Genomic DNA, 13,681 nt, shown 5'->3' with positions numbered 1-13,681 from the left:
TGGGATATTAAATGGTATGTTTTTAAGTTCAATGTGCACTATAGAAGCCCCAATGCCAACCTAAAAATGTAAAAAAAAAAAAAAAACTAAATATTGTGACATATCTTTCTTCTAATCAGAAACATACAGTAACTTTAATAATACTATCATGGACATCAGTGTCCTCGGCTAAAAAAATTATTACAATATAACGATGGTCTATGTAGCTTATTTTTATGCATCACAATCAACTATTAAATACTTTTAAGTGTTAATTTATTCATAGGTACTTATAACCACTTTATTTCATAAATTGCCCTTAAAAAGATGATCATGTCAAAGTGTTAAATGAAGTAACATGAATTATGGAGTGGGTTTTAGAGCTGAGAATCCTCATTACCAAATATAATTAAGTGATAAGTATTATTCATTTCAATTATGTGTGAACATATTTTAATTTATTTGGAGTTCACTACCATCAATATCATTTAATGCATCTTCATAGAAGAGAGATATTTACTGTTTAGTGTCTTGTACAAATGCTAAATATCCCACCTACAACTTTATTGTTTGCCTTGCAGAATTTGATTTGTTGACCTAAACTGACAATTAATGTGCTTATGCCTTAAAGCCAAACTAAAATGTATTAAAAGTACAATTAAGGCAAAAAAATGAATGGTTAACTGTTTAATTGAACTGCTTATATCCTGGGACTTTTATGTTTTACAGATTTTCAACAATAAAAGAGTGAACAAAAAAACTGATAAAAAATTATAGTAATATTAAAATGTTCATTAAAATGGTTTTTTAACCTTTTAACCTCAAAAGAAAGGGTGGCCATCAAGCCTGCCATTGTATTCTGGTAATAACACCTTTTTAATATTCTGATGATATAACCATGTAGCTAGGCAAGTACTGGCAATGCAATTTCGAAGAAATTACAAAGTGTATGAATAATATGAGTTATTAACAACATCTGGATAATCATGAGCACTCTTGGAACACTAGCGCCGGGCCCATGATCTGAGTTCTTTCAGGGAGTACGAACAGCTCTGATAATGAGCCAGTCCTTAGCTTCAGAAAGGAATCATTTGCATGCATGTCTATTAGACTGCACTGGCAGTGGGGTAAACATATACTTGCCATGTGGTCTCTTTAAGACTCCTCCAAATGAAAGATGCTGGATGTAAGTACTCATTTTATTGATACCAGCCCCCCTTTTATGAAATGCCCCATGCAGCCAGCCCCCGATGATTAAATGCCCCATGCAGCCAGGCCCCCCTCCTTCTGATGAAATGCATCCCCTCGGCGTAAAAAAATTTACTTACATACTCACCTTCGGGGGCTCCTGATGCTCTGTGTGGATACCTGGCTCCTCTTCTTTCTTCCCTCTGCATTTAACAGCAGCAGGCATTAAATCACAAAACCCAGATTAAACTAACAGACCATCTAGATCTTGACTACACAAACAACTAGACTACACAAATAATCAGAGATGGTGATTATCCACCCATCTACTAATACTTGTGTCAAAGACATCAATAATAATTCACAAAAAAATGTGATGGACATGCAGGTATTGTCTTGGTCATCAAGAACCCCCCCCCCCCCCCATCCTCCAGCCTCAGCTTACTTAATGGGGCTAATTGAGCACACTATGCGCAAACTATGATGTTATGTCCCATCATACAAATCTTAGTGATCCATGACATATCCCTAAAGATACCTGTTATTTGAGTTGTTTTCAAGAGTGTCTACAATGAAGGACGACTAAGATTAAAAGTCAATCAAATCACACATAAGATATTTTGGTATGATGCATACCAAATAAAAGTGATCATTTTTATTTCTTTTTGTAAATACCACATCTAATTTAATCTGATTATGCTGGTATAGGTTAGATTAATGATGACCAAGTAGAATTTATAGGTCATTCTATGAGTTATTTGTGAGTTCCAGTCCACATCTCCCAGGCAGTGTGTGGTTTTTCACCAAGACAGATGAGTTACAGCATGGCCTTTTGCTGTTTCCCTATGGCTTTGCTAAAAGTAGTGGCCTGGGCGCTGTACTGACTGGATGAGGAAGCAGAAGAGGAGAAAGTGGAGGAGGAGGCAGCTCATTGCAATGAGTTATGTTCACCAATTCTGGGTGGAGGCAGAACGTGAGCCAAAGCTGCCTCTGGACCAGCCAACACTACATTAAGCAAGTGGGCACTTAAGGAGATGCATTGGTCCAGTTGTGAGATGCATCTCAGGAGTGATAGCATTGCACAGTTCATATTTGATTCCGTCCAAAACCTATTGGTGAAGGGTGGGTACTGCCTGTAGTAGTGGTGGCTGGCTACTTCATACTGTGGGGCAAACTCCACCATGAGATTGTTAAAGCTGTCTGTCTCCACCAGCCTGGATGGGAGCAATTCGAAGGTCAGCAGTTTGGAAATGCACCTATTTAGGACCAGAGCTTTTGTATGCGATGGGCAAAATGGAGAGCTGAATGGTTGTTGTGTACAGGCTTGGTGTTGGCAGTGCTGCTGCTGATGGTGGTAGTGGTGGCACTGTCACATCCACAGTGGCAGATTAAGACTGCCATGGGTCCTGGGCTGTATGAATATTATAGCCCTTACAAATCTGGAATTAACTTTCTACATATGGTACTAGAATCAAACTTCTTAGGAAATGGAGGATGCTTCCATTCTGCTTGATTTCAAACTGCATTTTAAGGAGAGCTGGAGGACCTTCAAAGGTCCTGAAATGGCTTTTTGTACATGTGTATTCAGGGCAGGAACAGATGTACAAGGATTTCATGGGCTAAGGCTCTTCTCAGTACAAACCGCCTATATTTTATTCCACTACTGCTGAGGAGGCAGTGGAACAGGCTGGGGCAAATGAAGCAGACCCTTTCGGTGTCTCAGCCACTGCAGCTCATGTTTGCTCAGATTGTTAAGACTGACCACCCTTTTCTGTGCTGGTTGCACAGCGTGCAAATGACACATGTTCTGCCTTATGCATTCTGTGAGAAAAAATGCTATGCTGCAGAAACCCTGCGGAATGGCCTTTATTTCCTGGGTCCTGGGGTGTGGGCAGTAGCAATCGACGAGGTGGCTACAGGTGACGATAATCCCACAGAAGTTTATACATTGTTTGCCCTGTAATTGACCAATTCCTCAACTTTGTGTGGCCTATTGGGCCTTCCAGTACACGCTGCACTCCCTGGAGCCTACTTGTACTAAAGCAACTCAATCCAAAGAAAGTGCAAGAGTGAACAATGGTTCTTACAAATCGAATCCTACAAAGAGGTTCCTTAAAATATTCCATTCTTTATTGAGAATTAATATTTAAAATAGACAAACAATTTACAACATTTGTGAATATCTACAAATTATTAGTTTGGATCGTTCTTGAAGGTCTAAAAAAGGCCATCACTACAATACCAATGTTTGTAATTACATGAGACACGTGTTGTGTATGCACTGCGGTAACTGCCAGTATTATGTCAAGTGCAAAAAAATGCCAATGTAAATTATCGCTCCACTCAGAATGAGAAAGTGCCCATGCATGAAAAAAAGGGAGTCTATATATACAGATGGGTACAGTAAAAGTGCCAAGTTACAATAATTATATGTCAAAAAGAAATCGGAAGTAAATTTGCTTACCTATGGTATATATGGTATGTAGAATGGAAAACCCCGACGCGCGTTTCGCATGCCACCGCTTCCTCAGGGGGCCTGTGTAGGTGTGTGTGCACTCTCTCGTTTTTTATGTGCGGGAGGGAGTGGGAACGCCCGCCTTATTGGCCGGAACCAGACACACGGAGACCACTACGCCCACGACCGCGTCATCGTGGGGGCGGGGCCACCGGTGTCACATGATCCCGCCGGGTGCGGACGTCACTCGCATCTCCCGACCTGTGTCCTGGTACCGCCCCCGCATTAGTGGCAAGCGTAATCGCGAGTCTGGGAACATGTTACCCAGGGATCGCGAAGCGCCGCCACAGACCAGAGGGTAGAAGCGCAGGAGACCAGGTGTAAGTGCACTCTGCATGTAAAAGATTTCTATGTGGAAGAATAAATGTAGGGAGGAGGGGGGAAACCCTGTAAGTAACAGGGAAAAACCAAATATATCACCGGAGGGGGGAAAGAAAAAAAGGAGAGGGGGGAACCTAGAGTGTATCCAAATCTATTTACAGTTCTGGGTACAGTATAAAAATATTACTAAAAAAATGAAAAAATATATATAAGGGGAATGTATACTGATGAGAAGGAAAAACGGTCTTATAAAGTGAGTTTAAAGGATTTTCAAGTGACAGTGCATGATTTGACCACAGTGTAATAAAGTGCAATAAGTGTAAAGTGTGGGCTGTGATTCACAACCACAATTAATGAATTGTAAGCCTAATATTGGGATCCATAAAGTGCCTAGTGCATAATGTACATAATGTATAATCTGATAAACATTGAATACAGTAATAACAAAAGTTCAGATTGGTGAACAAAATTTATATATGTAGTTGTTGTATTCCATGCTGTGCAAGGTGCCATCATAAATTATGATCGGCCACCCGACCCAGCAATAGACATGCTCTGAGGTATATGTGCAGAACCAAAAAACATTTTGTGCAAAAAATAGCAGTGAATGCATAAAAAGTGCATGTGCAAAAAAGTGCAATACAGGCAGTCCCCGGGTTACATACAAGATAGGGTCTGGAGGTTTGTTCTTAAGTTGAATTTGTATGTAAGTCGAAACTATATATTTTATCATGGAAGTTTTAGACAATTTTTTTTCTTTTGCCCCAGTGACAATTGGAGTTTCAAAATTTTTGGTGTAATTGGACCAAGAATTATCAATAAAGCTTCATTACAGGCACCTTACAGCTGATCATTGCAGTCTGGGACTATAGTAAAGCATCCAGAGAGCTTCACCAGAGGTCACATGGGGCAGAGAGGTCCGTCTGTAACTATGGGTTGTCTGTAAGTCGGGTGTCCTTAAGTAGGGGACCGCCTGTACGTGCAGTAAAATACCTTATGTTTACTTATACATTTTTTGTTAAACTACCACTCATACTACCACACATACTACCACTCATACCTTAACATAGACCCTATATTTTGAAGTTAATTTGTAAATTCAGTTAATTCATAAGTCCATATCAAAAAAGAAAAGGACTAACAATTCCAATAGGTCAATTTTTACGGGCCCGTCGTCTCTGCTCGTCAGAGACAGATTTTAGGCGGCAGTCCCGTGACTTAACAGACAGATTTAGGGATAGAGGATACAGCAATAGATGTATCAAAGAAGGATTCAATAGGGCAAGACGACAATCGAGATGCGACTTGTTGATACCGGGCTCTGCACAGAAACAGAAGAAATCGACTGAAGACAACTGTATTCGATTTATTGCAACATACAATGAGAAGTGGCCAGAGATTAGATCGATTTTGGCAAAATACTGGCCAATATTGCGGACTGACACTACATTGAGGGAAGTCTTACAAGACAGACCAGCCCTGACTGCCAGATGTAGCAGAAACCTGAAAGATCTATTAGTGAGGAGTCACTATATGCCCAAGAACTAAAAACCCTTTGGAGAGGGAAATAAGAGACAGGGGTGTTTCCCCTGTGGAGACTGTTTGTCCTGCAGAAACATCCTCAGAACACAGGAGTTCACTACCTCAGATGGGAATAGAACCTTCAAAATCAGAGAATACATCTCATGTAGCAGTACGAACATGATTTATTATGCAACATGTAGCTGCCCGTTAATATACATAGGGTTGACCACCAGGGAGCTACGTGTTCGCACACGAGAGCATGTGAGGGACATAATTAAAGCCCAAAAAACCATGACCCCATTGGAAGTAAGTCAACTTAAAACAATACCCCGTCACTTTAAATTATACCATAATGGTGACCCTCAGTCCTTCAAAGTCCGTGGGATTGAGATGATCCATATGGGTATTAGAGGCGGCGACACTAAAAAACTGCTCGCACAGAGAGAATGCAACTGGATTGTACTCCTGGATACTAAGATCCCAAAAGGTTTGAATGAGGCATTAACATTTTCCCCATTCTTATAGAGCGTAGGGTTGAATATTGCCTTTCTGCTTTGGGTGCTGTATCTGGGACTGCCCTGTTCCACCGTTCGCTGTTCAAAATTCTAACTATGATATATTGACCATTGAAACCTTTCCCACGCTTGTGTTTTGGTTTTAGTTTTATGTGTGTTTTTTTATATGAATACTAATTTTTAAAAACATTTGGAAATCTCTTTTGTAGATAGAAGAAAACACCATTATGATGTACTTACCTGTGTCGTGTGTGTGGCGATCTAGTCGTGGAAGAATTAATACCAAATGAACACCGGTGGAGTGGAAGAAAAAGTGAAAAAAAGAAAAAAAGAAAAAAACCTCTATATATAATCATGGACTTCTTTGGTTGTAATAACCTGGGACTCATCAATATCCTTTTTAATATCTTTCTCTCTTGTTGCATTATATATGGTCCCAAATTGTTAGTCCTTTTCTTTTTTGATATGGACTTATGAATTAACTGAATTTACAAATTAACTTCAAAATATAGGGTCTATGTTAAGGTATGAGTGGTAGTATGTGTGGTAGTATGAGTGGTAGTTTAACAAAAAATGTATAAGTAAACATAAGGTATTTTACTGCACGTATTGCACTTTTTTGCACATGCACTTTTTATGCATTCACTGCTATTTTTTGCACAAAATGTTTTTTGGTTTTGCACACATATACCTCAGAGCATGTCTATTGCTGGGTCGGGTGGCCGATCATAATTTATGATGGCACCTTGCACAGCATGGAATACAACAACTACATATATAAATTTTGTTCACCAATCTGAACTTTTGTTATTACTGTATTCAATGTTTATCAGATTATACATTATGTACATTATGCACTAGGCACTTTATGGATCCCAATATTAGGCTTACAATTCATTAATTGTGGTTGTGAATCACAGCCCACACTTTACACTTATTGCACTTTATTACACTGTGGTCAAATCATGCACTGTCACTTGAAAATCCTTTCAACTCACTTTATAAGACCGTTTTTCCTTCTCATCAGTATACATTCCCCTTATATATATTTTTTCATTTTTTTAGTAATATTTTTATACTGTACCCAGAACTGTAAATAGATTTGGATACACTCTAGGTTCCCCCCTCTCCTTTTTTTCTTTCCCCCCTCCGGTGATATATTTGGTTTTTCCCTGTTACTTACAGGGTTTCCCCCCTCCTCCCTACATTTATTCTTCCACATAGAAATCTTTTACATGCAGAGTGCACTTACACCTGGTCTCCTGCGCTTCTACCCTCCGGTCTGTGGCGGCGCTTCGCGATCCCTGGGTAACACGTTCCCAGACTCGCGATTACGCTTGCCACTAATGCGGGGGCGGTACCAGGACACAGGTCGGGAGATGCGAGTGACGTCCGCACCCGGCGGGATCATGTGACACCGGTGGCCCCGCCCCCACGATGACGGGGTCGTGGGCGTAGTGGTCTCCGTGTGTCTGGTTCCGGCCGATAAGGCGGGCGTTCCCACTCCCTCACGTGACACGCTGCCCGCACATAAAAAACGAGAGAGTGCACACACACCTACACAGGCCCCCTGAGGAAGCGGTGGCACGCGAAACGCGCGTAGGGGTTTTCCATTCTACATACCATATATACCATGGGTAAGCAAATTTACTTCTGATTTCTTTTTGATATATAATTATTGCGACTTGGCACCTTCACTGTACCCATCTGTATATATAGACTCCCTTTTTTCATGCATGGGCACTTTCTCATTCTGAGTTGAGCGATAATTTACATTGGCATTTTTTTGCACTTGACATAATACTGGCAGTTACCGCAGTGCATACACAACATGTGTCTCATGTAATTACAAACATTGGTATTGTAGTGATGGCCTTTTTTGGACCTTCAAGAACGATCCAAACTAATAATTTGTAGATATTCACAAATGTTGTAAATTGTTTGTCTATTTTAAATATTAATTCTCAATAAAGAATGGAATATTTTAAGGAACCTCTTTGTAGGATTCGATTTGTAAGAACCATTGTTCACTCTAGCACTTTCTTTGGATTGAGATACAATTTATGGAGTGGGTTCGATTATTGAAAAGCAGTGCGGAATCACTGCTGGACTTGCGTTCTGTGTTGATAATTTGGTTTTTTGTACTAAAGCAATTTGCAGCACACAGCAATATGTCCTCTCCCTGCAGCAGCAGCCCAACCATTACCAACAGCACCACAGCTGTGGTGTAAATCTATGACTGCACCTTTATGATCAAGTTTTTACTAGATACTGTATTATCTAGTAAGCAGCACCTTTACAATCCAGGTATTACTGGATGCTATTCACTGACAAAATCACTTTTATGATCAATGAATTTGTGTGCGCTATTCACTGAGAAAAGCACTTTTCTGGTCCACATATTAGTTTGCCTATTGTCTGAGAAGAGAACTTTTATATTCCATATATTACTCCATGCTATTGACTGAGACTGAGATTTAAGTACACATGGTATAATTTTGTGCTTGCCATCTATAAGGTGTGCCTTATAATTAGGTGCACATGATATAATTTTTTTCTTGTGCATCATATATTAGGTATGCTGTAAAGTTAGGTGCACTTGATATAATTTGTTACTGTGCACCATATATTAGGTATGCTGTAAAGTTAGGTGCACTTGATATAATTTGTTACTGTGCACCATATATTAGGTGTGCTAAATAGTTAGGTGCACTTGCTATAACTTTCAACTTTGCACCATCTATTTGGTGTGCTGCATACTTAGGTGCACTTCACATACTTTTTCCCTGTGTCCCATCTATTAGGCATGCCTAATGTCTGAGGAAGGGGCAGCTTCATGTGATGTGATCTTCGTAAAATATCACCAGGCTTGCCTAGGAAAGTGAATCTGCCTGTTTGTTGTGTCTTAACTTTTATGGCCATGAGCAAAAAAAAAAAAAAATACTGTATCTGATTACCGCCTTATACAAGGGTGAAGCTGTAATCTATCATTACATGTGATGAAATATGTACTGCTATGTATGTAAATATGAATTGATGCTTTAAATACACATTTATTATATATCACAGAGCGTTAAAAAAATATGAGATACATGAGGTTTGCTGCATTGCAGCTAACACCCACAATAGGTGTGCCTTTGTTTTGATTGTTGCTCCCCGTGACATCATTGGAGGTGGGGGGCCACAATCTGTCTCCATGACAGCCATGGCTCTTTATAACTTTGTAAGACTGTCTCATTTTTGCAGATCTTTCCCCCTATTTTTAACATAGAAAAAAATGTAACAAAAAGAGATCAAAATGTTGTCCTCAAAATGGCACCAATAATAAAGTCAGCTGGTCTCACAAAAATGACACAGCTCTGTAAACCAAAGTATAAAACAGAAGATGGTGAAACAATTTTTTCGTAAACAAGGTTTTAATTTTTCAAAATGTATTAGAACATAACAAAACCTGAACATACGGAGCCAAATAATAAAGTAGAGGTGTTTTTCGTAGCACACAGTGAAAGCCAAAAACCGTGTCCACAAGAAAATGGTGCAAATGCATTTTTTTCACCGATTTCACTGCATTTGACATTTTTTCCCACTGCCAGGTATAAGGCATTGAATGACAAATACAATCACTAAGAAGTACAATTTGTTACACAGAAAAAAAGCTCTCATACAACTCTGTACACAGAAAAATGTAAAAAAAAAAATAGAATTTTTAAGGTGGGGAGCAAAAAAAGAATGGGGGTTCCCCATGTGGGATCAGTAGTAGTCCCAGGCACTTCTTCCGCAGAAGTCACAGGCACTTTTTCCGCAAAATGTCCTAAAGAACCTTATTGGCCATGAGCCAAAGAAATATGTACCCGATTACTGTCCTATACAAGGATTTTTTTTTTTTTAAAGTATTTATTTTTGCAGTTTTTTGAAATTTTATACAATTATAATAAACAAAACCGAAGAACAAGATTGTCTGTCACATATTTCCTTCCCCCCATTACAGAATTATTATACAACAGCCATGGTAACAGTCAGGTTCTTGCTGCGTTTCAAAACTAACTGAGGGATATTACACAGTAAATGACAGCAGGATACTGCAGCCAGACATCTTGATACAACACAAATAACTATTGACACAAAGACAATCAGTCACACACACACACATACCAGCACGCTCAGTCTCCTTCATCATGGAGAGGAGTATATATCACACGTGATTATAAGGCAGTATGGGGAGTCACGCACCATCTGGACCAGATGCGATCAAACTTCTGGGGACACTTCCTGTTGGCATACAGGGACCGGTAGTGGGGAATGACACTGTTAATGAGTAGTATCCATCTTTTTAATGGAGGGGGCTCCTGGTCCTTCCAGGTCATCACCACCACTTTTCGGGCGTAGTATAAGACAAACCTAAAGAAAATTTTGTCATAGTGGCCATTGACAACTTCATTTATGATGCCGAGGAGACACACAGAGGGAGACATTAATCGTGGGAAATCAAAGTGTAGATTAAGGAACTCCAGCACTTCGGACCAGAAGACATGGACCCTAGGGCAGGACCATACACAATGCAGGAAGGATCCGACTTCAGCCTGACAGCGAAAGCAAAGGTCATTGGGCATTGCTCCCATGCGGAATAGTCTAGCAGGGGTGAAGTATACTCGATGGAGGAGTTTAGATTGGATCAGGAAGTCCCTCGCACTCACTACAGATGTGAAGTAGGACAGTTCGACCTCCCTCCAGTCATCATCTGACAGGTCAGGGATATCCTGTCTCCAGTGTTCACAGGCTCTATCAAACGGTCTGGACTTTTGCTCTTGTAGGAGAGCATAGCACTGAGTGAGTGGCTTAGGGAGGTCCGGGGTACTCATCAGAATCTCTAGTTTGGAGAATTTCACTGTCAGGCTGAAGGAGCCGAATTGGGCTTTAAATGCGTGTCGCAGTTGCGTGTAGTGGAAGCTAGCCGTATTGGGTACCGTATGTCTCTCCCTTATCTCGTTGAAGCTGAGTAATTCTGCTTCCGGGGATAAGAGCTGGCCTACAAATTTCACCCCCGCCGCCCCCCACATTGTCCATCCCGGGAGGGAGAGGAAGTGAGAGAGCCACGGATTGAGCCACAATGGAGTCCTGGGCGAGAGAGGGGGAGGGCTGCCTGTTTCCACCAGGGATTGCGCCCTACGCCAGCACACCGCTACCGTACGTAGGGGAAGTGGGGTATCAGATGGGGACTTGTATCTGTACAGCAGGTTTGTAAGGGCCTCGTAGGAACCTACCAGGGCACCAGCCAGTGCAGTAGCTGCATTACCCATGTCTATATCTATCCACCACTGGGCATATACTAGCTGGGAAGCCAGGTAATAAAGATACAGATCCGGGGCAGCCAGTCCACCCCTAGCCTTGGGAGCCTGAAGCAGCGCTAAACTGAAGCGCGGGGCACTACTCTGCCAGTAGAAGGACCTGAGAATGCCGTCTAAGCGTTTAAACAGGCTCTTAGGAAGTAGTATAGGACAAGCATGAAAAAGGTATAGAAATTTTGGGAGAAAAATCATTTTAAATATGTTAATACGCCCGTACAAAGACAGGGGGAGAGTGGACCAGGCTTTTAGACGCGACTCCGTTGCAGCTATCAGGGGTGTAATGTTTAACTCCGTAAATGCCTGGACCTTGCGTGACACCTGGACTCCCAGATATTTAAAGGTGGACACCACCCGGACTGGGACGGGGAGGGAGTGTACCCCTACATCAGATAAGGGAAAGAGGACCAACTTGTCCCAGTTAACCCGAAGGCCTGAGAACCCCCCATAACGTTCTATCAGGGACAGAAGGGATTCCAGAGAGGGGCCCACATCTCCAAGGTATACAAGTGTATCATCAGCATAGAGAGATACCTTTTCAATGATAGAACCTCTAGTTATGCCCTTAATGCCCTCAGAGTGGCGGATCGCCACAGCAAGGGGTTCAATGGCGAGTGCAAAGAGAAGGGGAGATAGTGGGCAACCCTGTCTAGTGCCCCTGGCCATAGGGAGAGTAGGTGAGATGTTAAGATTAGTCCGTACCCTAGCCTTGGGATCATTATACAGTAGCTTAACCAATGCTGTAAATCGAGGGCCAAAACCCATTCTAGGCAAAAGGGTCCACAAATAGGGCCACTCCACAGAATCAAATGCCTTACAATTGTCTAAGGATAATATAAACCCAGGGTCTGGAGACCGCTCTGCCTCTGCTATGTTCAGGTGTAGTCTTTGTATATTTATGTCAGTTCCCCTCCCTGGCATAAAGCCTGTCTGGTCCGGGTGAACCAAGGATAATATTACTTTGTTAAGCCTTGTTGCCAGAATTTTTGCTAGTATTTTAACATCTGAGTTTAGGAGGGAAATTGGGCGGTACGAGTCAGGAAGCAGAGGGTCCTTGCCAGGCTTGGGAAGAACTACGATAAGGGCCTCTCGCATGGAGTCAGGAAGGGAACCGCTGTCAAGCGCATCGGAGTACAGGCTAAGGAGAAGGGGGACCAGAGTTTCACAGTTATCCCTATACCACTCACCTCCCAGCCCATCAAGTCCAGGTGTCTTACCGGGGGGCAACGATTGGATGGCCAGTTCCACCTCCTCCGCCGAGAGCGGGGCATCAAGCTCCGATGACTGTGCCGGTGTGAGCCTCCATAGTGGAAGACTATCAAGGAATCTGGAAATCTCGACGGAAGAGGCGGACAATCTGGAGCTGTAAAGAGATGAATAGTATTCATGAAATACCATGTTAATGGCCCGGGGTTCTTTGATCAATGCTCCGTCACCATTGGTAATAGAGGGAACGGAAGCACAAGGACGTTCAGCCCGCGATAAATACGCAAGCAGCTTCCCGTTTTTATCTCCGAATTCAAAGATGGACGCTTCCCTGGCTTGCAGGCGCTTACTGGTGCGCTCCTTCACTACAGCTAGATGGTTCCTCTGCGCCTGAGCCCAAGTCTTTTTATTCCCCGGAGTAGGTTTCTCTAGATAATCCTTTTCTGCAGTCACCAGTACATCCGTCAGCCTTTCCTCCTGGGCATTTAAGGACTTCCTATGGCCAGCTACCCCCGACATGAATGCTCCCCGCACCGAGGACTTGTACGAGTCCCAGACTAGAAGAGGATCAGGATGGGTTGAGTGTACATCCCAGAACTCGCTATGCGCTGCCCTAACAGTACTCTGGACCGCTGGGGATAGGAGCCAGGCCAGGTGCAGGCGCCATAAGCGGGAGTCGCTGGGGGGGCCTATAAGGAGACTGATGAGCAAGGCGGAGTGGTCTGATGCACTGCGTGGGCAATAGGATACCTGATCAACATGCTGCAACATATCAGGGGAGACAAAGGCCAGGTCAATCCGAGAGAAGCTCTTATGAACAGAGGAATAGAATGAATATTCTCTCTCTTGAGGGTGTTTACTACGCCAGACATCGGCGAGGTCTAGAGAAGTGAGCCACTCATTCAGACGGACCGAGCCTGTGTCCAGACCACTTGTACGATCCAAGGAGGGATTAGGGACTGCATTGAAGTCACCAATACAGAGTATCGGACTTGGAGGCATTGCAGCCAGCTTACTGGATATTAGGTGCAATACAGCTGGATCAAAGGGAGGGGGGACATAAATAGACGCAATAGTAAAGGTAAAGCCCC

This window comes from Engystomops pustulosus, chromosome 5, assembly GCF_040894005.1.
Source record: "Engystomops pustulosus chromosome 5, aEngPut4.maternal, whole genome shotgun sequence".
NCBI classification, from domain to species: domain Eukaryota; kingdom Metazoa; phylum Chordata; class Amphibia; order Anura; family Leptodactylidae; genus Engystomops; species Engystomops pustulosus.
The sequence above is the reverse complement of the archived record's forward strand: the minus strand, read 5'-3'. Positions refer to the sequence as shown.